General features: G+C 39.8%; 1 protein-coding gene and 1 long non-coding RNA gene across 7 annotated transcripts in view; one reads left to right on the top strand and one right to left on the bottom strand.

Annotated features, from left to right (window-relative positions):
- The window catches only part of LOC112147272 (zinc finger protein 521), a 137,019-nt gene that overhangs the window by 40,966 nt on the left and 69,704 nt on the right, over window positions 1-26,349 (bottom strand). The window lies entirely within an intron of this gene.
- Window positions 5,316-26,349, top strand: part of LOC118599999 — a 73,858-nt gene continuing 52,824 nt past the window's right edge. For both annotated transcript variants that reach the window (XR_004949565.1, XR_004949564.1), the window contains exons 1-2: window positions 5,316-5,373; window positions 6,090-6,223. This is a non-coding gene — a long non-coding RNA (uncharacterized LOC118599999). The remainder of the gene's footprint in view (window positions 5,374-6,089; window positions 6,224-26,349) is intronic.

Raw genomic sequence — 26,349 nt, 5'->3', positions numbered from 1 at the left:
AGGCAAATTTTCTTTGTGATATTGAGCTATATATATATAACATTGAATCCAATTGAATTAAAGATATATATTTTTATAAAAACAAGACGCCTAATTTAAGAACAATTATTTCTAATTACCAGAGGATTAATACCTAAATATGAGTGCTTAGTGTCAATTTCAAGATTAGATTTTGACGTAAAAAAGCAGGATATCACAACGTATTTTAAGAAATCTTGCTAATTCCGATAGTTCTAATAGTAGATTTTTCTCGCTTGTAACAAGAAAATACATCTTGTATTCTATATTCATATTTAACTTGTTTTGAGAAGCATATTTTTCATGCTTGATGGAATACTTCCAGATTCTGAAAACAAAAGCAAAGTATCTCATTGATGCACCTCCCTGCTCCAAAAGCCTCCATCAACCCTCCTACAGGTTCATCCTAGGAATTGAGACATCTTTAAAACGACACGCGGCAAATGATTTTCCGATGCCTCACAGGCAGAATAATGAAGGAAAGAGGAGAGTTCACGGCACAAAATAGACAAATAAGAAGAAACTTGAGTGGTGTGTGACTTCCTAGAGAGAGCTCACTTTACATAAAAAACTATTCAAAGCTTTAGTTTTATCTCCGGCTGGTCGGCATTAGGCATTCACGAGCCTCCGTGACTCATTCACACATAAAAGAAGAAGTTAGGTGTTTGAATTGAAGATTGCATAATTTATATTGTTTCAAGTCACATTTCTTCCAGCTATATTGGATACAGATTATGGGATTTTAGGTGTATTTTTAATAGACAGAGGTCATTTTAATCTTGCATGTATCAGACCTCAAGATGTTTTAAAGAGGCTTAAAAGATAAGAAGAGCATTTCTGATTCTGTTTGTAATTTTGGATCTAATGGGTTGTTGAATTTCGGGTTGAACTCAGAGTCTGCAGCAGAGGCTGGCTGGTACCAACAGAAGAAGCTGTTGTGTTTGAAAAAGAATCTGCCATTTTTGCGTTACCGTGTCATCTGCTACTCTAATGCTATGGTCACATATACTACTGCCTCAGCGGGGAAGCATCGGCGGAATCTTCAAGATTAGCTGCTGCCACCCGACTTTTTGAAAAAAATATTTGTGTGGTCATGAACACAGTCAGGCGGCAGTCAGACAGGTATTATGTCAATTCAAAATCAGGTGAAAGCTGGGAGGTGGCAACTATGAATACCGGCCAGCCACCCGGTAGCCTGGAAGTTTTTACTCTTCTTAGCCGCAATTCGTCAAAACGCAGGTCTCAGAGTCGCTTTGATGCTATTAACACCATGATGGGTTTTATGTAGCATCAACGTCATCTCCCCATTTGGACCCTCGGTGGCCAGGATAGCCAGATTGACATCTGGTCATTGCCGGCCGATGTCAACAGCCCTCGTCGAGTGCCCAAACTGCTACCGTACGATTTCTAGCAATCGGACAGTAGCAGTGTTGACGGCAGCACAGGGGCAGGGGGTTGGCTGGAAGTTAGCACTCTGAAGTTGGACGATTAGCAGACGAACTATCGCACTGCCACCTGCCTGTCACTGGTCTACCACCACGCCACCTCCAAATGTGCTTGAGTGGCCAATGACCGATGTCAAAAAAATGGTCCAATCACCGTTTAATTTGAACTTTTCCTGTAAACCTACGTGGCCACCACGCGTTTGTAAAAATGCAACTGCCACCTCCCAATAACAAATGTCACTGCGTGGCTACTTCCCGATTTTGTTAAAAAAAAAAACTTGCATTTAGGGCACCACGCGGTTGCATTTTGGACGCAGTGTAGAGCTGTAGAGCTGTTCACACAGCCCCATGACAATGCACGTTCAAGTGGCCACTTTCAAGGAAAAGTCTATGTCAGGGATAGGCAACTCCAGGCCTCGAGGGCCACAATCCTGCATGTTTTCCAACATCCACTGCTCTGGCATGTTCTAATTGGCTGGACACACCTGAACCAGGAAATCAATCATGAGTAGGGCTTGGATATCTGGAAATCATGTAGACACTAGTCTATCCCTAGTCTATGTAGACGGGTTTTTCAAGCTTCTGCATTCAAAACTTGTGTTTACACAAGTTTCTACGATGGTTTTGGGGATCTATGTATAATGGCCATTGAACACGCGTTGCAAGTTAGACCAGGTCAAACTTGACCAATCAGGGATTCGGATTTGGTACTCCCTCTCAATTCACGAAAGTGAATTCATTTTGCAGTTTGTGCCCCGCCAGAATAATACGACTCCAAGTCTTTCATATATGGGAATGGAGCTGTGAGAGAAAAAATCTTGAGCAAGATTCAAGATTCAACGCCAATCTATTATCCAACTGTAGGTGGTGGACATGTGGTAGGTGTCAGTAGAAGAAGAAGAAGAGGCTCTTCTGTGTTTGTCCAGTGAACGCCACAGGCAATACTGGTGTTCAAGAATGAGAGTTCTTGAACGAGAGTCACATGCCTGGTGTGTCCTTTGCTTTACAGCTAGAAAACACTTAAGGACTTCAGTCAAATGAGCAGAACTTTGGGTCACAGGGGTGAAAAGGAGGAAAAAGTAGATAAAGAAACCCAAGTAACAAAGAGAGTCTTGTTAAAGAATGATATTTAGGTGGAGCCGGAATAAAGATTCACCGAGGATGAGCAGTTGTAGGGGGGGTTAGATGAAGTGCTCAGAGTGCCGGACCCCCTGCGAGCACCACTCCACTCTTAAAGCCTGTGAACTACTCCATACATCACCAGTATAAACTGCTATTCTTGGCTTAAAGGAAGCAAAAGACAAGCCCACATGCGCTGACCACACAAATCTGAACAATAGTTGTGTTGCAAACTCGAAAATCGGCACAGAAATGAAACAATGAGCAAAAGAGAAAAATGAAGTGTGAACAAAGATCAGACTCTTTTTCAGACACTAAGAGTGAGTAGCCTGGATGCAAAAAGTTAATTATGGGCACATGCCCTGCTTTTTTTTTTGTTCGACTCACTGTGGGATTGTCAAGCTGAGGTATGTGGCTCTACGGGGTTCGCGGTCCACACAAAGGAGCCGGGTGTTGAGGAGAGGCCCCTTGGCTGGGCTCACAGCATGGAACACCGTACAATTAGCCAGTCCCTGCGTTCTGCCAGCTTATAATTATCAGTGCTTGCCTTAATTGACTCCCATAGCCTGCTGCAGAGGGACTCCCCTTCTTCTCAACCCCCCCCACTACATGCGCCATGCCAGGCTCTCCAAAGTCATTTAGAAAAGCGCTCATATTTTCAACACAAAAAAGGGGAACATTTGGTGAGAGAGAATTCATCATCAGGTGTCTAGAGGTTTTTCTTAATAGAAAAGCTGAGTCCCACTGAGCGCGCTCCATGTAGCGGCCAGCCACGCATGCTCAGGACCAGCAAGCCGCCATTCACAGCAGGCCGCGGGACATTAACATAATTTTATATAACTCTGGCACCCGCGCTGAAAATTTAATACATCTCAGCAAATATAAGGCAGCAGTTTTGGAATATTTTTTTTCCCTCTCATTCTTCTATTAGCCGCTTTCTTTAACAACCCTCCTACCCCCTGTCTTTTCTTCGATCTGCCACTCTTCCTCTCCTCCTCGCCGGCCCAGCCACTCCTCTTTCTCTCACCCCATGGTGCTGCTCTCACGAGGAGAGGGGAAGTTCATTACCTCAGCTAAATCAGAATTAGTCCCTTCATTTTGACGGGGCGAACTTCATTAGAAAGGCCCTTCCTTAATCCAGCAGGGAGAACTGATGAATCTACATGGGGGCAATAATTTGCTTCACGCAGCACATTCAGCCACTTTCTCCACACTGACTCCACCTTCCCTTTTCGTCGCCTTTCTGGCTGTACGTACTTACAGTTACATTTTTTATTAGATCTCTTTAAAAAAAAAGAAACAAAAAGGAAAACACCTGCATATAATTAGCTAATGGCAGCAGAGGGGTGTAAAGAGTGAGTTATGCTGGTTGGAATGTCCCATCTCCCTGAAAGAGTCTCTAGAGCAGCTGACTTGGACGAGGCCCAAACAAAAACCAACTCATGAGAGCAAAGGTTGGTTTTGTATGATGCTAAAACTACAAGATACAAGAGTCTTTGTCTCTCCGTTTTTCCTGGATCTCAACAGAGACGGAGCTTTTGTCCAAACTCTTACAACAAACTAGCGAGCGGCGAGATGTGGATCCGGGCCGACAGCCCCTGACTGGCATACCACTGCGCCTGGTGTCAAACAGATGTGCAGCTTGGCAGCTGTTCTTCCCCGAAAACACAGAGCCTACAGATTCCAGAGTCGCTCTGCCCTCCCCTTCTTTCAGCACTCCCTCCGACCCCAAACAATCCCGACACCCCCCCACACACTGTGCCGCGGCAGTCGCCCTCCCTCATCACCTCCACGCAGGGGTCTCCTGACAGGTAATCTCGTCCCTCGAATGCGAAATCTCCGACAGCAATGCCCCGCGCTTTTACCCCCCGCCTCCTTGGCTGATGGGTAAATTGGAATGGCGCACCCTGCTGGCGCGGAAAGCTCCGAACAGGCAGAAGCACACACATGCTGAGACGCCCCCTCACATGCTCTGACTAATATAGTGGACATGCACACTTGTTCCAAGCTGCAATATCCATGCAGAGACACACGTCCACGCACAGATGTGCACCGGGGAACAAATACAGTCACGCACTCAAATACATCAGGTAAATCACATACGCAGCCTCATAAACACATACACATGCAGCAGAGGTGCTTTGTGGGTGATGTGTTCACTCTCATCTGCATACAGATTGAATGTATGATAAAAAAAACAGATACTGAACAGAGTATATTGTAAAATTTAAATAAGCATCATCTGAAATGGCTCAGCTTGTGTCCTTTGTCAGGGAACTGTGCCAGACGTTTCTATTGAGTGCATGTCGTAGATTAGAATCAGCATAACTGATAAATATAAGACACTAGAAATTATCAATAGTAATTTCCATAATCGATTCGATTATTTTTTTAAATTATTTCGATCCACTCAATTTATTAATTTAATTTAATTTATTCAATTCGATTTTGAATTAACACATTTAGACACATTTATTTAGAAATACATTAGCAATCAATATTTGTTTTGAAGATATTCAAATTCAAATCATGAAGTAAAATATATTTTTTTTACCAATAGATTAATAATGTCAATAATAATTTATTATTAATACTATAAAGTGTAACATTGTAGAGATAGTTCTGGTTTTCCTGGAGGCCGTTTCAGTTTGGCCACTAGGTGGCGATCGCGCTGTAGCATTGCACTTTAATCCAGAAGAAGAAGATAGATGGAACAAAAAAACGATTTTTTAGCCCACATATGGTTAATTTAAAACTGTTTTCTTTAAAATAGTTTGTAAAATTATTGCCTGTAAGTATATAAAGCTGTTCATTTTGTTAGCTATGTATGTTTTGGTCGACTGATCGCTAGCTTTAGCCGTTCAATGGGAAACTGCATTATACGTTAGCATCAAGCTAGCGGAGTTTAGCTTTTACCTGCTAGGTCAGGAGTGCCAAACTCAATTGTACAGGGGGTCAAATCCCAAAACACACAGTAGGTCGCAGGCTGAACAGGACAAACATTTACTGAATAAATTAGAATTCAAAATTGTTAGAACTAAACATTTAGCACAAATATGAATACAAACGGACAAGAATATTCCAGAAAAAAATCAACCTAAATCTTAAATAACTTTAAAAATTTTGCTTTCCATAAAATATATATTCTGTCAAAATTGGGATGTTACAAGACGACTTTGGGCCATTAATAGTTATAATAATATCACTTGATCTGGGGGCCGGATATAATTACCCTGCAGGCCTTGACTTTGACACGTGTGCTAGATCAATCTCTATTTTTATGAATCGATAATTGATTTTTTAAGCTTAGATTGATTCAAATCAATTAATTAATCAATTTTATTAACCTAGCCCTTTAAGAAACTACAGAGTAAAGGTTAACAGTTAAACAACTCAAAGTTTGACGCTTTAAGCATCGACAAAAAAGCAAAGAATACATTTTTATTTTTTGGTTTGGCATCATTCTCTATCTATCTGTTCCTTTCCTTAACTGATGCTCCGAGCAAGTTTGAATGGCTGAGTCTACCCTGGAATCGAAGGGACATCCTAAATAGTCAGTGGGACCTGAAGGGGCTAAAGATCACTGCAGCAGAAGCCATAGAGACCTTCCTGTCAAAGGCAACGTATTCAGGGGGCCAGGGGTGAGTTGAAGCCGGAGGGAGAGAGCTGGTGACATGACATACATTTCATTACACTTAAACCAACTGTGGGTTCAACTCAGAGCCCTGGATTTCCAATGGCGTCTCAAAGGATGGAGTAAGTGGAGGTGTAAGAGAATGGTTTTCACAAAGAGCACAATAGGTAGGTGGACGAGGCAGGCAGCTGCACTAATTGCTTGGGGGCTTGTAGAAATATTTTTCTAAGCACCTCTGTTTAAAGCTCAGTTTAGTGCCGTGCATCAACTCCGGCAAAAGCGTCAAACCTTATGTGTAATTGGAAAATAAGGCATGAAATGAAGAGAAAATGTGTTTTTACCGCTCTTATTTTTCAAATCCTTCACTTGAACAAAAAATTCTTTATAGCTTGAGGTGTTTCCAAACACGCCTGGAGTGCTGTCTGCAGCCAGCCTTTAGGAGGGAGCTGACTGGTCTATTAAAGTCGGACAGAGGGTGTACTTCAGAATCTGGGGATGTAATAATTCATTTGTGGCTGCTGATACGAAGTGATATCGATTCATTTTAAACGATTCAATTCACTCACCTAAAATCTATCCAGGACATCTTTAGCTATAAATTTAAACATGTGTGACTTTTATGGATTCATAGTAATTCTTGCAAGAAAACCAAGTAAATAAGAATATATTGGCAAATCATTTAATATTTTTTTAAATCAACCCACACTGCAAAAAGTGAATCTTAGGGTGTATTCAGACTGGACAGTTCATTTTCGCTGATAACCCAGAATAAAGTTTCAGTCTGAATACGTGCAAACAAATTCTGGTCCGGGACCAGGAGCTGTCCTCTGACCCATCTGTTGAGGTAGTCTCGGTTTGTTTCCAATCGAACTGAACTGAAATTCCTCAGTCTGAATACAAAGTGAGAGTGAAATAACTGGACCAAAACGGCATCGTATTAGGCTCATTAAAACAACTTTTAATATGTTACACATTGTTTCTCACACTGTTCTCCTGACAATTTATGTCATAAACACTTAGTAGCGTAGCGTCCCCAGTAACCGCCTTGCCTATGCTTCCACCATATCAAAGCAGCAGTAAGAAACGTAGAACCTGGCCTTCATGCAGACAATCTAAATTGATCAGCGAAATAAAAAGTTTGAATCAATGAACTATCTTGGCAAACTGCAGTTTCTTCATCTTTCTCGTTTTGACCCACCTCCATAACTGCTGGCCAATGACTGAAGAGATCTTTAGTCACATGTTTTTGTTTTCAAGCTTTGGTCCGGAACAGAAAACTCTGGTAAACGCCAGTCTGAATACAGATTTAGGACTCGATCTGGAACAAATCCTTTTTCTAGTGTGAATACACTCTTTAGAAAGTAATTAAGGTCTAATTTTATGTCTTGTAAGAAAAAAAAACGTATTGAATATTATTTTCAACAGCTAAATAATTTGAGAAAACATGTTTTTTTCTTAAAACAAGATTTTTTGTAAAGACAACTTTTCCAACCTAATTTATTTTTGCTTATTTACAGAAAATCTGCCTGAAGATTTTTTGGCTTATTTCTGAGGGGACTGTTTTTACAGTGTTTATCGACAATAAAATATTACAAATGAAACATTATTAGAACTTTCTACTACACCGTATGGTCACATATCTTTGCTAAATTCAAAATGTTTCTACTTTTTTGACTGTTACGATGTGTTAGTCGTTTTATGTTAGTAGTACTTTTCCAATTTCGATGCAATCAATTTATTTCATTTGGATAACGGTAGAGATAAGACAGATCGATCTGGTTGGAATATTAATCGGTTCATTGATTAAGTTGATTAACTTCTCGTTAGAAGCCGTGTGCACATAAGAAGGGTTTGGGAGAACTGCACCTGGACGGTTTGGGATCCTCTAAAAGCAAGAGTATTTTTGTCATTCTAGAACCAAAAAATATTTGCAGTCTAACCTACTTCTGTTTACAAAGAAATTCCTATTACAAACCCCTCAGTGTATTGTTACAATGGCTATAGAATTACAAAACACTGTTCTTTTTCCTCGCTTGGGGAGAGCCCCTGCTCATTAGGCTTCTAACATACTGTGGGTTTTGATTATTCCATCAGATTCATTTTCTTATTATAGTGACAAACTCCTGCTATTTTGTTGCCAATCTCTATCCAGCTGTCACATCTTTTGAAAGATCACAAAACCCTTCAAACCTACTTTGGATACGTCTCCGGAATTACCAGACGTCGCTTGATTCCCCCATTGAATTTGCAGGATTAACTCGAGGAAGAAGTGTCGCGCATTTCTTTAACTGGTGGCTGCTTCTGACACGGGAACGTATGAGATTGCAGCATAGTGGTATTGTCCAGGGGAGGGAACCCTCACTCTAACCGTCAGCGCTTTACCAAGTGGGACAGAGATGATTAAAACACACCATGGCTGTGACTGACAGACTCCCCACTGCTTCCAGAAGATGACATGTCTGCGAGTCGCAGAGAAAAGCAACTTCTCTAATTTTAACTCAAACTATAACACCGACCCCATCTGTCAAAACCCACAAAAAACATCCATGCTGAGATTCTTAACCACAATAAAAGTGATAACAACTAAACAGAGAAATAAGTTTAAAAGCAACAACAGGGAGGGAGGAGACAAAAGGGCTGAGAAGGCGCCGTTTCCCTCCGGTACACGCAAACAGCAGGAACCTGTGAGCTTGTGACAACACCTTCAAACATTTCTGTTACTTTCACAGAAATATCTGATGCTGATGCTCCAACGTGATGCTTCTGCAGCAGTCTCGTCCCAGCACACATTCAACTTGGCAAGCTCTCGATTGCCGAAAAGAAAGGGGAAAAAAAAACTCTTCCAACTGACTGTGCTTGACATTTGTCATGACAGAAATACACTGAGAGAAAGGAAGAAAAGAGGAGTGAGAGCTGGGAGGGGAAGAGGAAAATGGAGGAGTGGCAGAAGGTGATCGATGTGTGAAAATGTTTGTGTGAACACAATCATTTGGCATTCTTTAGGTTTGTTGCCAGTCGAGTTTTTTTCTTTTTATGTGGCGAGGGTGCTGGCGAGGAGGGGTGGGGGGGGTTTCCTGTTATTGTCACACTGAGTAGTGCGTTCAGGGTCGCGCACTAAATGATTCACAGAAAACTGAATCTTTTACATTAGCGTCAGCAATTCAGCCAGGCGCCCTTGTGGGGGAATTCTTTTTGTGTGTTTTTATTGAAGTCTGCATCGAGTGCGCCCAAAAGCTCTGACAGGGGGCCCCCGAGGGCGCTTGTCTTCACCTCCAAATCATAAGATGGAGAGATGAAGCTCCCTCTGTGCTCTAAATTATACCCCTCAACTCCCCTTTCTCGCACACAAGGCTTGCAACTTTGCCCTTCCCACCCAAAAAATAAAACAGAGGCAAAGAAGAAAAGACTTCAGTGAAACAGTCCCGGTGGAGGGCTCCGCCGCGAACGCTGGCTGCTGCAGGAGCAGCTGACAGGCTGCAGCGGGCTTGTTCCCTGTGGTCTGTCAGGATTGACGCCACGGCATCACGGTTACTACTCCTTCTCTGGGGACGGACCTTCTCCGCTTTGCCCTGTGTGCCCCTAACATGACAGGCCTCTCCACTGACCCATGGAAGATCTTTGGCTTTGCTTCAATTATTGCTACGGATAGGTAGAACTCTTGGATAATGTGTCTTTACCACTGTCACACTCCCTGGCGAGTAGGAGCCCAGAGACATTGAAAGGAGGTTGCGGGGGACCGGAGAAAGGGGCAGAAGGGGGTTGGTGTAACCCGATCGGCAGCCACAGCTGCATAAACAGTGGAATTTCTGCCTCTTCCATGGATCCGACTTTGCAAGAATGGTCCCTCCTCTCCCTCCCCGAAATGGGCCATTTTCCACATGTCTCGATGAATATGACAACCGATCCAGCAACACGAGTGCAGTACTGGAACTGCGTGTCTTTTCTCGAGCTGTGAAAGTCTCCCTCTATGGCCATCGTTTGCTAAAGACCTCATCCAAGTCCTGCTGCCTGACCTGTCAAAAGCAACCCAATTCACTCTCAAATGCCCCAACAAAATAAACCAACAACCGCTGGCAGGGTCAGAGGGCAGCTGCTCTGGGTGCTTGCACTCTGGTGTGCCCTCCAATTGGTGGAAAGGGCAGTGAGTAAAAGGGAATCTTTTCAAAGTGAAATCTCCAGCTGATGGCTTAGAGCTCAACACCCCACAGTTTGTTTCTCTTGCTGCTGTCAGGAGTTTTGCCTGAGCCATTTGGAAGGATTAGAAAAAGTGGGGGAAGAGAAAAACTCAACTGTGGAGAGACTGTGTACTGCAGCGTCTGAGTGATGGCTCCAAGACCCCCCGGAGAGTGATAAACCTTTGACCTTGACAGCCTCCAGTGGTGACCCATGACCTCTGGCTGTAAGCCACAGACAGGTGCAGGCAGGAGAGTGGCCACACCCGGATCATCTTGGCTAAAATCTCATTTATTTGACCTACAGCAAGTGTCCTGATGGTTTGATTTGTGTTAGCTGTGTAAGCTATCCAAATAAAGACCCACTCCAATGAAAATCATCATTTTAGTGTCTCTAAGATGTTCTTGTGGGATTTTTGTCATGGTAGAGGATAGAATAATTCACGATAAAAGCTGCATTTGTGAATATTTCTTAATTCAAATCGTGCTTGATCAGAAAACCAGATGCTCAAAAATGCTCAGACTAACTACTGAAATACTAAAAACTTCATAATCATTATTAAAAGTTGATTGGGAACTATTTTACAGAAGACAAAAATATGGTTAGAGTAGGACTTTAAAGAGTTCAAATTACCACTAATAACAGTAATAATTGCAGTAAATACACAAAAAGAGATTGAAAAATAAAATTTAAAAAAATCAAAATAATTGTAAAATTTTCTAGATAAATATGTCCCATTCCAAATATCTTTTTAACCGTTTTAAAATCGTTCCCAGTGATCTTTTCATTTCAATTGTGCTATTTTTATCTATCAAAAAATTTGTCTCATTTTCGGAAGGGTGGAGGACTTAACTTGAAATTCACCTTTGAGTTTTGGAGCTGAATTTTTGATGCAAAGTTGGATCGTACACTCTTCCCGTTTTCCATCTGTTTACTCATCCCGATCCAAATTCTTCCCCTCCCCCTACGGCTTCTCCCTACCCCTCCTTAAGGGCGTTTTAAGGGGTAGGGGTGTCTGAATTAGTTTTTTTAAGGGCTAACCTTTACCACGGAGGGAAGCCTAGCCCTCCACTCCGAGGGTGAACTGCGTCACACTGTACCGCAGAGGAGAAGTGTTTTGAAGCACACAAGTTTACATAACTTTTTGTTTCAGCACGACTTTTTTAAAGTTATAAAACCAACGTTGTTATGTATTTTCGAGTGCTAGCAGCTGCGCGCTAACGTAGCTGACAGGCGACTATTGATGACATCATTGAGTGGGAGTGGCGCCTCAATTTGAGGAAAGTAAGGCCCAATCCGAATTCCTCCTTTCTCCCTAGTCCTTGTCCCTTCCCCTTCATTTGGCCCTCCAAATGGAGAGTTATGAAAAGATTGTGTCTAATATTTCAGAAGTCACTTTCGTCGATGACGTCACTAATAATCGCCGGTCTGGAGCTTCCAGCACTTGAATATACATAACTACAGCGGTTTTATAACTTTAAAAAAGTCATGTTACAACAAAAAGTCATACATTTAAATGTAAATGTCTGTGGTTAAAGCGCACCCAAGTAAAGAAAAGCGGTTCTCAGCCAATAATATTTAGCCTTGCGGGGTAGGACTTTATATCCCTCCGTCTGGAGGGTCAGATTTAAAAAAAATACATTTCCTGGACACACTTACACTTAAACTCCCCCTTCAAATGGAGGGGGAGGGAGAAGTGAAGAATTCGGATTGGCCTTATTTTTCCATAGCTTGTCCGAATTCCTTCCCTTCTCACTATATAGTGCGTTCGCCATTTCTTAGTGCTAAATCTACTATGCCAACATCGAGTGCACTAGAAATTTCCCATAAGTCTTTGCGAAAAACTAGTGTGGAACAGTGCTTACTACATTAGTAAATATAGACCATAATGCATTTCGGTTGAACAATTTTTGCAAAATAAACATGTTTAATGTTATTTTTTTAATAAACCATCCACATTTTTACTATCAAAACACAGTGGAGTCACAGTTGGGCGTCGTGAAATGTTTGAACTGATTCACTTTACACTTCGTGAAAATATAATGCCAAAGTATTGAGTGTGGTGTTAGAATTGTTTTTAAAACCCAAGGCACTAGTCCTGCACTATATAATTTTTTAGTAGTTAGGAACTAGGGTGGGAATTAGGACATAGCAGCACATAACTCTCCATTTGGAGGGCAAACTGTAGGGGTAGGAGAAGAATTTGGAATAAACCTTGGTCTCTCGCTAGCTATCAGTCACGCAAACCCCAACCTAGCATTATCGTTGCAACACAAATGACGAGCAACATCGAAAATATGAACAATTTCGAGATAGGTGCGAGCTCAGACAAGGAAAACGTACATGGATTTATTTGTCTGCAAGTGGATGCATCAGAGTGGAACCCACCGGTTGTGGCACCTATGTCGCCTCTACAAGCTTTTTCAAGCTGTACTTGTTTGTCTGCTCCTGATTTACAATGATTTGAATTAAATATACTCAGAAATACAATTTTAAGCTTCATTTTCCATATATATGACCTGCATAATCAGAAAAATGCCATAAGTACATGCTAAAAACACATTTTTCATTGGAGTGCATCTTCAAAGCCTCATTCATGGAGGTGAATATTATTTAAGTAAAGGTGCATTTGAGGCACATCCATTTCTGCCGTACAGCGGGCACAGGCTCCAAGGTCATGCCAGTCCGCGCCAGTCTTTCTACAGATCCATTTCCTCTCCCTAGGCACTTCCCTCATGTTGTTGGCCCAGTGATTCAGTGCTTTGCATTAAGAGCAATTCACCTGCCTGCAGCGTCCCAGAGGCACGGGTCTCCTGGGGAAACCAGGTGGAGCATAAAAAAGTTCCACATATGGTAAAGTCAAGCTGCTCGGAGGCTGCCGAGTGTGCTGTGGGGATAGAGCCTCCTAAAAGGCCCAGCTGGTACTTGGAAAAGGGCTTCTGCATTACTACACCTCAGTGTCTGTTTGGGCTCCCCTTTGGAAAGTGTTGGCCGGCGCACATGACCAGCCATTTTAGATTTCTCCCTCTACCCCCACCTCATCTCTCGCTTCCTCCCGTCTTCCAACTGGTTCTGTATCCAATTGAACATTTGGTCCTCCACTGCTGGTTAATCAAATTCCTCCATCTGGCCCCCCTTTCCCTGTGGAACATAAAAGGTGCAGCCTGAGCCCGGGTCCAAGTGCATATTGGGAGGGAGGAGGGGGATGGAGACGGGGACTGCCTACCTAACTTACACAGCCCAGTCAACTAGATCAGGTAGAAAGCACAAGTTTTGGTGCAAACAGGAACAGCTTGGGACGGAGTATCTGAGCCCTGCTGTTCATATAACACTCAGGGATGGAAGTCAGCTGACATGACAGTAGGAGGGTTTTATGAGCTAATACCTCCACATACACTGACAAATGCAGAGGAGATCTGAGCCCAAGTAGCAGCTACAACAGAAGGCAAGCTACGGCACAAGTGCTTTAGTCTGTCTCCACGTCACTAGGGGGCGCTGTTCTTACAAAAAAAGGGTTTTAACCTCGTAGAGCCTGGCGTCGACATTCGCATTTTGAGCTATATTACCATAGTAGTTAATTCTTCTGTAAATATAGGTGTAAACTGCAAACTATTTGGTGCTTGCAAACATTTAAAACCTTGTTTTAGACATTCATGATATTTTAGCAACTTTTTAAATGTATCTTTGGACTACACCTTTCAAAGATTTCTCAAAATCAACACAACTGAGATATTCTTAGTAGGAGCTAGAAAATAAATTAAATTTATCAAACTGTCGGCAATAGAAAAAACTAATTTATGACTAAAAAACTCAAATTGAACTGTAATTTTAATTTTATTTCTATTATTTCTATTTTAAGGATGCTATTTTAAAGTTAAATAAATGTTAACAAGTCAGACTGGCATTCATTGTCATTATTTTGAACAAAAAATTGATTTATGTTCTAAGAATTTTTTATTTTATGAGGATTTAATAAAATGGGTACATTTCTATTTGATTTGGTTCACATTTTTTTGCTAAAATTCTACTTTTTACATTTTTTTTGGTCACTGTAATCAAAATGAACTACACAAAAACTCAAAAAATGAAAAACAATTTGCTAAAAACTAGCAAAAAATACTTCAATTTTGATGTTTCTCTAATTAATCGTTAGCTTTTTTAGCTTATTTTTCCTTCTTGAATACTTATGTAGAAATCCTTTCAAAACTATATTATTTAATTTGTGACTAAATAAAAATAATTTGCTAGACAGGTAATTTTACTACTTTTTTAGATATTTATTACTTAAAATTGTGTTTTTTTTCCAATTTTGGCTACTTTTTGTCTGAGAAGTGGTTAACTCAAATATTATCTCAGGTCTAAAGAAGTCAAGGATAATTGAATGTATTTTTTCTTAAAAGTAAGAATATAAAAAATATTAGATGCGTATCGAAAATTGATCGAGCAACTGCAGCATCGTTTGAAAACTACAGATATGAACAAGATGGTATGAAGGGTATAAAATCACTCAAAACGTACATAATCGATTTCTGGCAAAGTGCGGGGTTTTTTTTTTCAACCGTCCAATCAAAAGCTTGCTTGCTCCAAGTCAATACTTGAATATATTTCTTTGTCAATGCCATGTCTTATTATTTATAGCTTTAAATGCCATAAAATACGAAATATGTAGATTTTAGTGTTTTTGATAAAATAATCGGACTGTATCGTATTGCCAAAAAGTTAGTTTTATGTATCGAGATGTATCGAATCGTGTGAGAGAGAAAGATAGACACCCCAGTAAACAGTGTTTGATCAGGCTCCGCCTCCTCTCAGTTCAAAGTGCCTAATCAGAAAGAGGTGTCCAGATAATTCTAATCGTCTAATCGGCAGAGACACCTTTCAGGCTCCATGAAATATCCCTTTAACTGATTATTAAAAAATAAAAAGCGAGACTTGCTCCACAAATGGGTTTTAAAGTGGAGAAAGCTTCCCGTTTAACAGCAGCAGCCGATGGCGGCAGCTCTTTACTCTCTAGAAGCGGAGGTGAAGGAAAGGCGGAGACGTCAACCGAGTCACGATACAGAAACGCACGGCATCTCGAGTGCTGCCACTACCCTTCCGTGAAATCTATTGTACAATTTCTATTCATGTCTGACCATCCTTTCCCCTGCCAGGTGGTGAAACATGTGTCAATAATTAAGCTGCTTTTACATAACAGGATACAGAAACACAATGCAATTTGTTCCCCATATTTCATTGGGCTTTTATAGAATCACACGAGAGAGTGTAATTAATCAAACCACTGGAATATGTGAACGGCAATTTTCACTTAATGGCACTTACAGGGATTGGGTCCCTTAAGCACCACGTTCTGTCTACCAAACGAGCAGGCCTCAATTCCGTGTTCATAGTTTTGACAATAAATCTGGTGTTGATGGCAAACAGCACCAGTTCGACATCAGGAAATCTGCAAACATCAGAGTGGGATTATGTAGCACGGCGTATCACTGATATGCCAGGGAGGAAATGAGGCAGCTGCTCCTCATGGACGGCGTCAGCACTCTTGGATTTCAGAAATTAATAAGCTTCTTTTTTTTTTTAATGCCCCTGCTTTGACCTCAAACCTGAGTGTAAGTTCAGTATTCACTTAACCACAGGAGGCTAACCACCTCCCAACAAGGGACAGGAAGAGGATCATTCGCTGCTTTTAGTGGCTTTCTGTGAGAAGATGGTCCTCGTCTAAATGGCACCCATGTCCCTAAAAGTGTTTCTCTCTCCCCCGCCTCGCTTTCTTTCCCCTTGCCTCTCCAAAGATGACTCTAAGTGCAGCATCTTGTTTCAGTAATTCAGCCAGGGCATAGACAGTGGAGAGAGGAAAAGAATCGATTTCTCTCTCATTTGGTTCCTCCTAGACTTGCTGTAAGGCCTCTTAGGGGAGTTCTGGACTATTGGACAGGACAATGTTATGGGAAGGAGTGCCATTGTGTTTAAGGTCATTGTTACACCCAGGTTTTATTTAGAGTATATTTTTATTGGTGTATGGACCAAGAGAAAAAAAAATACAACAACATAAACAGAGGCGTCATCATTTCCGGGATGCAGACACACAGATACGACCTCATGGATCGTAATGGCAGCTTGTGAAAGACAGAGGCAGATATCAGCTGCAGCAATATGATCCACCAGGAAAATACTCTCAACTGCCACTGTTAAGTAGCTAGCTTTTAGTAAGGTCTATAGGTAAACGTCGAATCTATAAAAAGACGATTGCTTAATAATTTACAGCAGAATGCATTTACTGTATGTTTACTATTTCTGCTTCATGGTTCAAACAAACAAGACAATAGAATTAATGAAGTCAGAAGAAAACTGATGTTTTCTGTAAAAAATAAGAAAAATTCCAGATTTTCTTTGAATATTTTGAGTAATTCCAGTTGTCTTTTAATTATGATTCTACAGGTTTTAGCCAAAATCAACAAACCTGTTTAGTTTTATAGGATATACTTTCTGCTAGGGGTGTGGCAAAATATCGATATTGTGATAAATCGCGATATTTAGTCCTGCGATTGATTCTTGTTGGGTTCTCACCAAGTATCAATCTTTTATTTTTGTTTGAAGAAGCTATAAAACGTTCATCATCCTTTGATGAGACGTTCCTTTGGAGGCAGATAGGGGGTGTGTGTACCTCATATGCCCCCAATCTTGAATTTTTGAATTTTTGTTCTGTTTTTTACAACAGTTTTGCGCTAAATATTGACACTGCTGTTCATGTTTACCCTATTTAGCACTGAATTTTACAAATAATTCCAATTCAATTGTTGTCAATGCTTGTCAAAGACAGTGTTACTGATTTACACAAAAGGGTCTATTATTTGTCGCCCAAAATAAGACACAAGTTGTTTATTATGGTTGCGTTCAAACTAAAAAATACATGAATTTTCCAAAAAAAATGTGTTCTTCTATATCATGCGAGTTATAAGGGATTATTTTTACTAATTATTGCAGTATCGCAATATCATCGATATCGTGAGCCATGTATCGCGTATCGCATGGTTTTGTAAGGTACCCGGTGACTCCCAAACCTAGTTTCTGCAGAGCGGCAGTACACTGCAAAAACAAAAAAGTATTTGTATCTATATTTTAGTTAGAATATCTTATTACATTTGATATCAGACAAAACTAACTTAATAACTTTTTGGTAAGATTTAACGACTTCTTATGAGACAATAAATCATTAACATTTTGTTGAGTCATTTGATCTTAAAAACTTTTTTATCTTTATAGGCATTAGCTTTTTTTTTACATTAAATAATTCTGTTTAGCTTGTGAACAGTGAGTGGTTTTAGGTAAATTATACAGTTTTATTTGATTTTTTTTAACTAATTAACACTTCATTTTTAAGACAAATTCTATCTTAAATGTGTTATTCCATTCTTGTTTATTTAGTTTAGAAATGAAGACTTTTTTAGAGCTTAAAATAGAATATTTTTGGATAAAAAAGTATACGCATGTAGGATTGTGTGTAAAACTAGCTACTTTAAAGATAAATGTTTTCATATGAACAATACAGACTTATTTTAAATGCAAAGGCCCAGACACATTTTACCTAAAAAATTAAATTATGAGGAAAATATCACAAGCTAAGTTGACCACAGAGGAAAACATTTAGATATGTTTCTGTTACACCGATGTAACTGTTACACTCTGGGTTCTTATCCGTTAAGACATAATATCTACATTTTACCTAAAATATGAGTGTTTACTGCTAATTTCAAGAGTAGACTTTTTCTTAAATGTTCAGAACATCATAACCTATTTAAAGAAATATTTCCAAGACAAATTCTACTAGATCTATTGAGAGATTTTTCACTTGTAACAAGGAAAAAACATCTTCTATTTTATATTTTTTAAGTGTAGTTTGTTAGAAATATGAATCTGAGTTATGAGCGGGATCGTTAATGTGGAGCAACCCCGCCCCCTCTTCCCCTCCTTATTGCTGTGTGCTTGGAGAAGAATATTTTACATAACAAGCGACATTTTTTGGTCCAGTTTTCTGTATATTTGTCCCTCATCCTCAGCAACAACATATTTTAATCGTCTTCAAAGAAATGTGATAACATGTCTTCTAGTTTATTGGAAATGCTAATTGACAGCAACCACTCCAAGTATTTTTCTATGAATTTTACATTTAGCAGTTCTAGAGCTCCCTGTAACTGTGAATGAAAATTATTATGAGGGGATTTTGTGAAATTACATTATTATTTCTCACATTTCACCCTGCAGGTGCAGTCAAACTCTGGGTGTTGTTCAGCAGTCGATTTTTTTTCCTTTAACAAACTGGCTTCTGCAACAGGTTTGTTAGTTTTCTCTGACATTGTGGCTCTTTTTCGGGTGTTCTAATCATCTTTTCTCTGTTTCAAGGTTTGAGCCACCTTTCTACATTTTTAATAATAGTCAGTATCTCTCAGGTTGAGCTTCTTTTCATTTACATCTGACAGAAATGTTCTTGCACCAAAACCAATTAGAAATGCGATGTAGCTAACTGCAGACCTTGGCATGCTGTTTTTTCTTCTTCAACACAGAGGCCAATGCCGTGCATCATTAGGAGTGCAGAAGCTGCAATGCAAACAAGACAAATCTATCTATTGTTTATTACTTCCTAAGGATTTTTACCCAGAGGGCAGAATAAGAAAGGGAGAGGCAGAGGTCACCATAATTACCATTCACTCACTTCAGTCAGACAGTGCTAAGACATGCATTGGCAAATTCCATGTCAGCATCATATATCACATTACCATAAAGCCCCAAAGAGAGCTAACCTTTGCTCAGTTCCATTTGATTCTAAGAGAGGAAAACACTGACAGTCTCAACCAGCCTCTGTTTCAAGAGTTCACTTGTTTGTCTTTCAGTCTTGTGACTGCTCCCGCTTAAGATGTGCCTTCCAAAAATAAAGTGTCAGGGGACGCGGCGGATCACTGAATCATCCTGGGTTGAATATCGCATCATCTGGAGAGCTTTAAGCTTCAATCTTTGCTAGAGAAAAAAAAGGCAGCACTTTTTAAGTCACACTATTTAAAAAAAAGAAGCCAGATTTCTTTAATTATGGGTTTTTATTCTGATTTTTCTTGGAATTTACCTGTTGACAAACAACAGCTAACTATTAAAGCTGCATTACCTGTAATAATGCTAGTGTGAATGCTCTTTGCTAAAAGCAGTCACTGAAGATGCTGAAGCTTTTTGCTGAAAACGTTGCTGCAATTTACTTTAATTGTTGAAAGGATTTGCTGAAAATCCAAAAGGTTTTTTGAAAAAATGTTAAATTTTCTAAAAGACTAGAAATTTAATAAAAGAGCTATGAAAGAGAGCTGAAATTGACATTGAAATTTGTAGTAAAATTGCTTAAAAATCCCTAATACATGCCAATTTTGCCAAAATATGTAGTATTTTGCTTAAATATGAGATAAACTCCAAAAACGCCCCCAAAAACCTCAGTAGATTTCAAACTAGCTATAAAAAAAGCTAGCTCACTGCTTAAATATTAGCTAAACTTCAAAATAGCCTAAAATTCCTCAGTGAACTAAATAAGTAAGAAAATGTTAGCCTGTTGCTAAAATAGAAGCTAAACTCTAAATTATCCTGTTATATCCCAGTAGATAACAAATTAGCCAAAAATGTTAGGATGTTGCTAGAATATTAGCTAAACTCCAAATTAATATAAGAAGCTTCAGTAGATACCAAATTAGCAAAAACAAAGAGAAAAAAGCTAGATTGTTGCCAAAATACTATAGCTAAACTCCAAAATAGCCTAAAATTCATCTAAGAACCAAATAAGTCAAAAAAATGTGTTAGCTTGAGGCTAAAATAAAAGCTAAACCCCCAAATAAGCATTAAAAATTCCTTGAAGATATCAAATTAGCCAAAAACATTAGCATGTTGCTCAAATATTAGCTAAACACCAAAATAACAAAAAACCTCAGTAGATTTCAAACTAGCTAAAATATTAGCCAAACTTCAAAATAGCCTAAAATTTCTCAGTAAACTAAATAAGTAAGAAAATGTTAGCCTGTTGCTAAAATAGATGCTAAACTCTAAATTATCCTGTTAAAGTCCAGTAGATAACAAATTAGCCAAAAAACGTTAGCATGTTGCTCAAATATTAGCTAAACTCCAAAATAACATAAAAAACCTCAGTAGATGCCAAATTAACAAAAAAGCTAGCTTGTTGCTTAGATACTAGCTAAACTTTGAAATAGCCTAAAGTTCCTCAGCAAACTAAATAAGTCAAAAGCGTGTTAGCTTGTGGCTAAAATAGAAGCTAAACTCTAAATTAACCTAAAAAAACCCAGTATATAAAATATCAACCAAAAATTCTAGCATATTGCTAAAATATTAGCTACTATAAAAGATGAAAACATAGTCCATGAATATATGTAAAGGCTTGTTACTAATCTACTTAAAATTTTGAAGTTTAAAGACTCTCATTAATTTCCTATGGGGCATTTTTTGATCAATATTTAAAAAAAAATATCAAGTTTATGAAAAGCAAAAATAAAAGCAGTAATATCCTGAACATGCTGAATGTTTTGATACAAATATTGCTGAAATCGCTGAAAGTGTGATTGAATTTTTACGTGCCAAAAAACGTGGGGAAAGGAGCAGGAGGACGACTATCGTATGAAAGCTTACTAAGCATTCACACAACTAGCATTTGCGCCACCCTAATATGCCCGTTAACTGAAAAGCAAAGAAGCAGCGCTGACAGAATGTGAAATACTGTTACGAAGCAAAGAGGGCTTAGTGGCAAAGCCTTCTGTCATGCTTACAGCCAACATCTCCGGCTCTTTGTAGCAAGGACAAACGCCGCCACACAGGATGAAAGAATCGCAAAAATAAGAAACAAATATGAAAAAGACATTGAGCAACACAAACGATACAATCACAAAGAAACAAAGAAAGCAAGAGAAAAAGAAAGAAAAGAAAGATCTGTGAATTTTCCTCTTCTCTCCTGAGATTTCCCTTGATGCCAAGCATTCATCATCCAGCCTCTAATATCAGTTATTCTGTGGCTCCTCTGCTTACAGCAGAATTAATTTCTGCTTTAATTACTCTCATCGGCGGAATGCTGATGAAGGAGAGGGACGAGGCATTCTGGGACTCGGGCCTCATTCCACCGCTTTAATTTGAATGAATTCCACCCGGAGACGCTGGCAAACAACTGGCAGCCGAGCCCCGAGAGCCACTGAGGGACTGCGCAGAAGAGCTGCAGCCGTGGCCCCCACCAACCGAGCTACCTTGTGCGCGTGTGCCAGCGCGTGCTTCACTTCCATGTCACGGAGAGCATGCTGATTGTGTGCGGGGCGGGGAAAAAAACATAAAGTGAAATGGGAGAAATACGGATAGATGAAGCGATGAGCATGCCTGCAGTGTTCGTATGTGCGCGTTAATGCAGTTTACTATAGGAACTTTCGACTTTCAAGGCAAATGGTTTCATACTGAAGTGAGAACAGGCCCATGCGGACACAAAACATATGAAATATGAACAAGATCGCTGACTGCAGCCCACTGTGTAACACAAATGTTAGTCTGAGAGCAAAAAAATCATTAATACTTAATTTGATTATTCCAAATATGGCACGTTGTGCTCTACAACAAACCCCCAGCCCATGTTTCATACAATAACGGGTGGAACAAAAAGGAAAAATAAATGGGAGGATAGAAAAAGACTGTGAGCTTCACAGCTAGCCTGGCAGAGGAGCAGAGAGAGGCGCCGTAATTGACTTTTCCCCAAGCCAGCTTGGTAGTTACAGAATGTAACATATTGGATAAGGATTGTGATTGATTATGCTGGTCTGCCATACCAATTCATTTGATTAAATGTAACTATGGCTTTCTTTTCCAAGCCCTAATGAAGCAGCAATTTGAAAGTGAGAGGTGGTGCTTCCAGCACGGAGCCATCTATCTCTGTGAGTTTGATCCCCCCCAAAAAAGAGGCCGTATTAAGACAATTAAACAACTTATTCATAAAATTGTAATTCAATGCAAATGCTTGGAGTATTCCTTCTGTGCTCGGCTGCTGGAATGCCATGAAATAATAGCAAGATTCCAGTCCAATGAATAATTATGTGGCTTGGATCTCTGCAGGGAAACATGCTTTTCCCCACACGGAAGAGTCACATAACTATAATTAACATGTGCGCAGAAATGGTGCGGCAGGAATATTCCTCCATTCGGCGGCGACTGTTCAACATCAGTCCGCGTGGCGAGATTCATTTCCTTCCATTTGTCAGTTCAGGAAGCTGTGACTCCTGTGAACCCCGAAAACCTCTGGACAGGTGGGCGGCGGCCTTCGTTTTGGCAGCGGCCCTCGTCCCGGCGGCCGCTCGGATCACGATGAGCAGCTGGGTCACAAACACTAAGCACATTAATATCTTCTTAATGATAATAATCATTATGGCATAAGCACCTTCCCCAAAGTGGGGAGGCTCGTCGACGGTGCCAGGGCAGCATCGCCGTGCAGGTAAAATAATAAATAAATTACAATAAATAAAGGGAGACAGAATGACTGCTTTAATGGGCAGCAACTCACAGCCACCGGGATAATGCAGACGCTAATGTGCTGCCGCGATAATGAGATCCGCCGGCCACATCAGGGAGAGCACAATCTCCAGGAAACCAGTCGGGTTTAACGGCACCTAAAACGAACTTTGATCCACATACATATACAGTTTTTTTTTTCTTTGCCTCTGCTTTTCCATCAGCAGAGTGCTCCTGCATGCAGCATTTCCCAAATACTCGCCTCATTTAATGCAACTGTCAGTATTCACCTATCATAGGCCATTATCTATCTCATCCGCGTTCATTATTGAAGCTAATGATCTGTTGTCCTCTCTGCTCCCCATTGAAGGAGGACTACATTAAAAGTCTCTTACTAACTTAATTAGTAATTATAAATGTTAAAAGATTAATCAGAAAGTGAGTGGCTTAAGGTTTGCGTCTCCAGGCGGCGGTGGGACAAATGGAGAGACAAAGAGGCCGTGTCACTTTGGCGTTCACACTGTCCCGTCACGCTGGAAGTGGAACAAGGCACAAGGAAGACATGGAAGTGGCTTTCTTCTGCTTCAACCGACTTCTGCTTCTTTTTTTTCAACTTAAAGGTCTGACGATACGTATTGTGATACTTGGCTCACGATACGTATCGCGATATATCTCAAGACTGTACTTGAACCATTTTTTGACAATTTTTCTATGACTTTGTAATAAAATGGTAACATTTATTTTTATTTAATGATTGAAACTGCAACTGTATGTCATATATAAGTTGTTTATACCCAATAAAATGTATGGTGCTTTTATTTTGGTAAATTAAGAAAAAATTGTCTTACAGAAATATCTGTTTCCACAATAAAATATTTTTAAGTATAAGAAAAAAGAAGTGGAAAACATAAGTAAGACGCTAAAGGACAGCAATAAATAATAAACTGATAAAATATCGGCATGTCAGCATTTTAAATCAATACAAGTATTGCCGAATGAAGTATCGCGATATATCGCCAAATCGATTTTTCCTAGTCATTGATACAAAAATATGTTTAAAACGTCAACATGAAGACAAAATATTGCACAGATTATATTCTACTTTTTCCTATAGTGGATATTAAAGGGTAACCAAACAGGGAAGTTGAAGGCTGACTCCGCCCACAGCTGAAATTTAAAAATCCAGTCAGAGGGCGGGGCTTGGGTACAGGACTCTTATCATCAATGGAGCTGCAGATCATGACTCTGGACTTCTGAAATGACGAGGAACTTAAATGTTTTGACCAATCAGAAAATCCCAATGTAATACCTGATTCAACCTGTAGGAGGGCAGCACACAGACGTCTTTTTTTAAATATATATTCAAGAATTAAACAAGTTTATTCTAATTTGTCAAAAATTTGGCACTTTTAAAGTTCCATTAATAAAGGTCAACAGCCAAAAAAAGTTAATTTGGGTTTGGTTACCCTTTAGTTACTGCAATTGCATGTCATTTTTATAAATATATATATATATATATATATTGGTAAATATTTGTTCTACAGAAATATCTGTTTCCACAAGAAAATACTATAAGAAAGTATAAGAAAAAAGTGGAAAACAAAGTATGACACTGAAGGACCCCCATAAATAATGAATTAATTAAATATCAGCATTTTAAATCGATACAAGTACAGTATCACGATATATCACCCAATCAATTATTTTTCTAGTCATTGATACAACAACCTGTTAAAATCGTCAACATGAAGACAAAATATTGCAGTTTTTCTGCTGTTTTTTTCCTTTTATGGATATTAAGCTGTTTACAGGAAGCTGCACTTATTCTGGTCGCTCATGATGCATGCAGTGCTTGCATTATCTCTTTCTAACAAGATGAAAATAGATCCCTTTAATTAAATCCTGGGTGTACTCTAATTCCTTTCTAACTCTGCTCCTTTCTGACGATTCTACATTAAATATATAAGCCCCCGATATCAACATTAAAACCCTAAAAACTAATAGGACGCTCATCCGCAGGGGTTCCTGTGTGATTTTCATTAACGCAAGGGGAATCGCCCAAGACCATCTCCCTGTTTTTTTTCCGGAGTGTTGTTGATGCCGAAGCCGGGGGGCCCGGTGCTTTTTGGAAGCGGGAGGAAAACAAACAGGAACTTTTAGAGGAGCTGAGTTGTTGGATGCAAATGAGACTGCGACTGATCTTTAAACGCGTGTGTGGATGGGTTTGCTTTTATAAATGTTAAAGACCCAATGAGGCAATATTTTTAAGAAAAACAACAATATTAGAGAAATTGAATTTTTTTTTTTTTGCATATAAGAGAAAATCTTGTGTGTAATCGAGAAAAAAAAGCAGTGCAATAAACAGTTTTAACTGCAGAACAGGGAGTCCTATCACACAACGAGCATGGAGTTGGTAGGGGGTGCCGGCTGTCTGGCTGGTGGCCCACAACACCTGAAACCCATTAAAAGAGTTTTGGAACATTCCGCAAAGTTCCTTCACTTTAGCCAGAGGGCATTCTAAAGAAGAAAAAAAAGGTTGGATGCTTACAAATATGCACGAAGGTGAAAGATCAAAAGAGTTTGACTTATAAGTCCATAAGCATCTTCAGGAATGCCACCATGTCTTACTGCACGAACGTGAAGGAAAACTTTGACCCAAAGCATTTATTGTGGGAGTAAACTTTTTTAACCAATATTTTGTAAAATAGTTTGCCATCTGGACTAAACCCTGTTGGAGTCCAACAGTTAAAAGAAGGCATAAACATAAACAGATCCAGCTGCCAATTTTTGCTTTTTTTCGTAGGGAACGCATTATCTCCTCTCTTTGTGTGCACATATATGTGCTTTAGTGGTATCAAAGCTCATCCCTTTGGCTGGCGTTCTGTCCGTGCCTCAGTGTTAGGCTCACTGGGTTTAGCTCTATGGGTGTCTGTGGCCTCTCCTCTGGCCGCCCGTGTCCATTTGCTCTGCGGGTATGGCAGGCCCGAGCTGACAGATGGCCGCCCCTCTCCATTCCGCTCCAGAGTAACACAGTAACTGGTTTTTCCTCCGCCGTTGACCTTGCCACAGCCAGCCAGCAATCCACGCTGGCACTCGGCCTGTCGAACAGGAGGGTAATGAAGTCCAGCGCTGCTCACATGATTATTAAGGCTTTGACGCTGGGGGGCCCTTTCAGAACCGTATTCCCGCTCCCTTCTCCTCCCCCGCCTGCCATTCACGCAGCCAAAGTTTGATGAGGATGGTCAATCGTAACATGATACTTTAGAAAGACGCTCCATAAAGAGACTAAAACAAGTTTCTCAAAGTCCCCCTCCGATGAAAATCCTGTTTTTTGAGTTTTAACATGTATGTGTGGCATTTTTCCTTATGAAAGAGAACAAATGTGATAAGAAATCATTTTGTTTTTGCATTTCCAAGAATTTCTCCTTTTAAATTGCTGTTAATCAA

This window comes from Oryzias melastigma, linkage group LG17 (assembly GCF_002922805.2).
Source record: "Oryzias melastigma strain HK-1 linkage group LG17, ASM292280v2, whole genome shotgun sequence".
NCBI lineage: Eukaryota > Metazoa > Chordata > Actinopteri > Beloniformes > Adrianichthyidae > Oryzias > Oryzias melastigma.
This window is presented reverse-complemented; position numbering and strand designations above follow the sequence as displayed.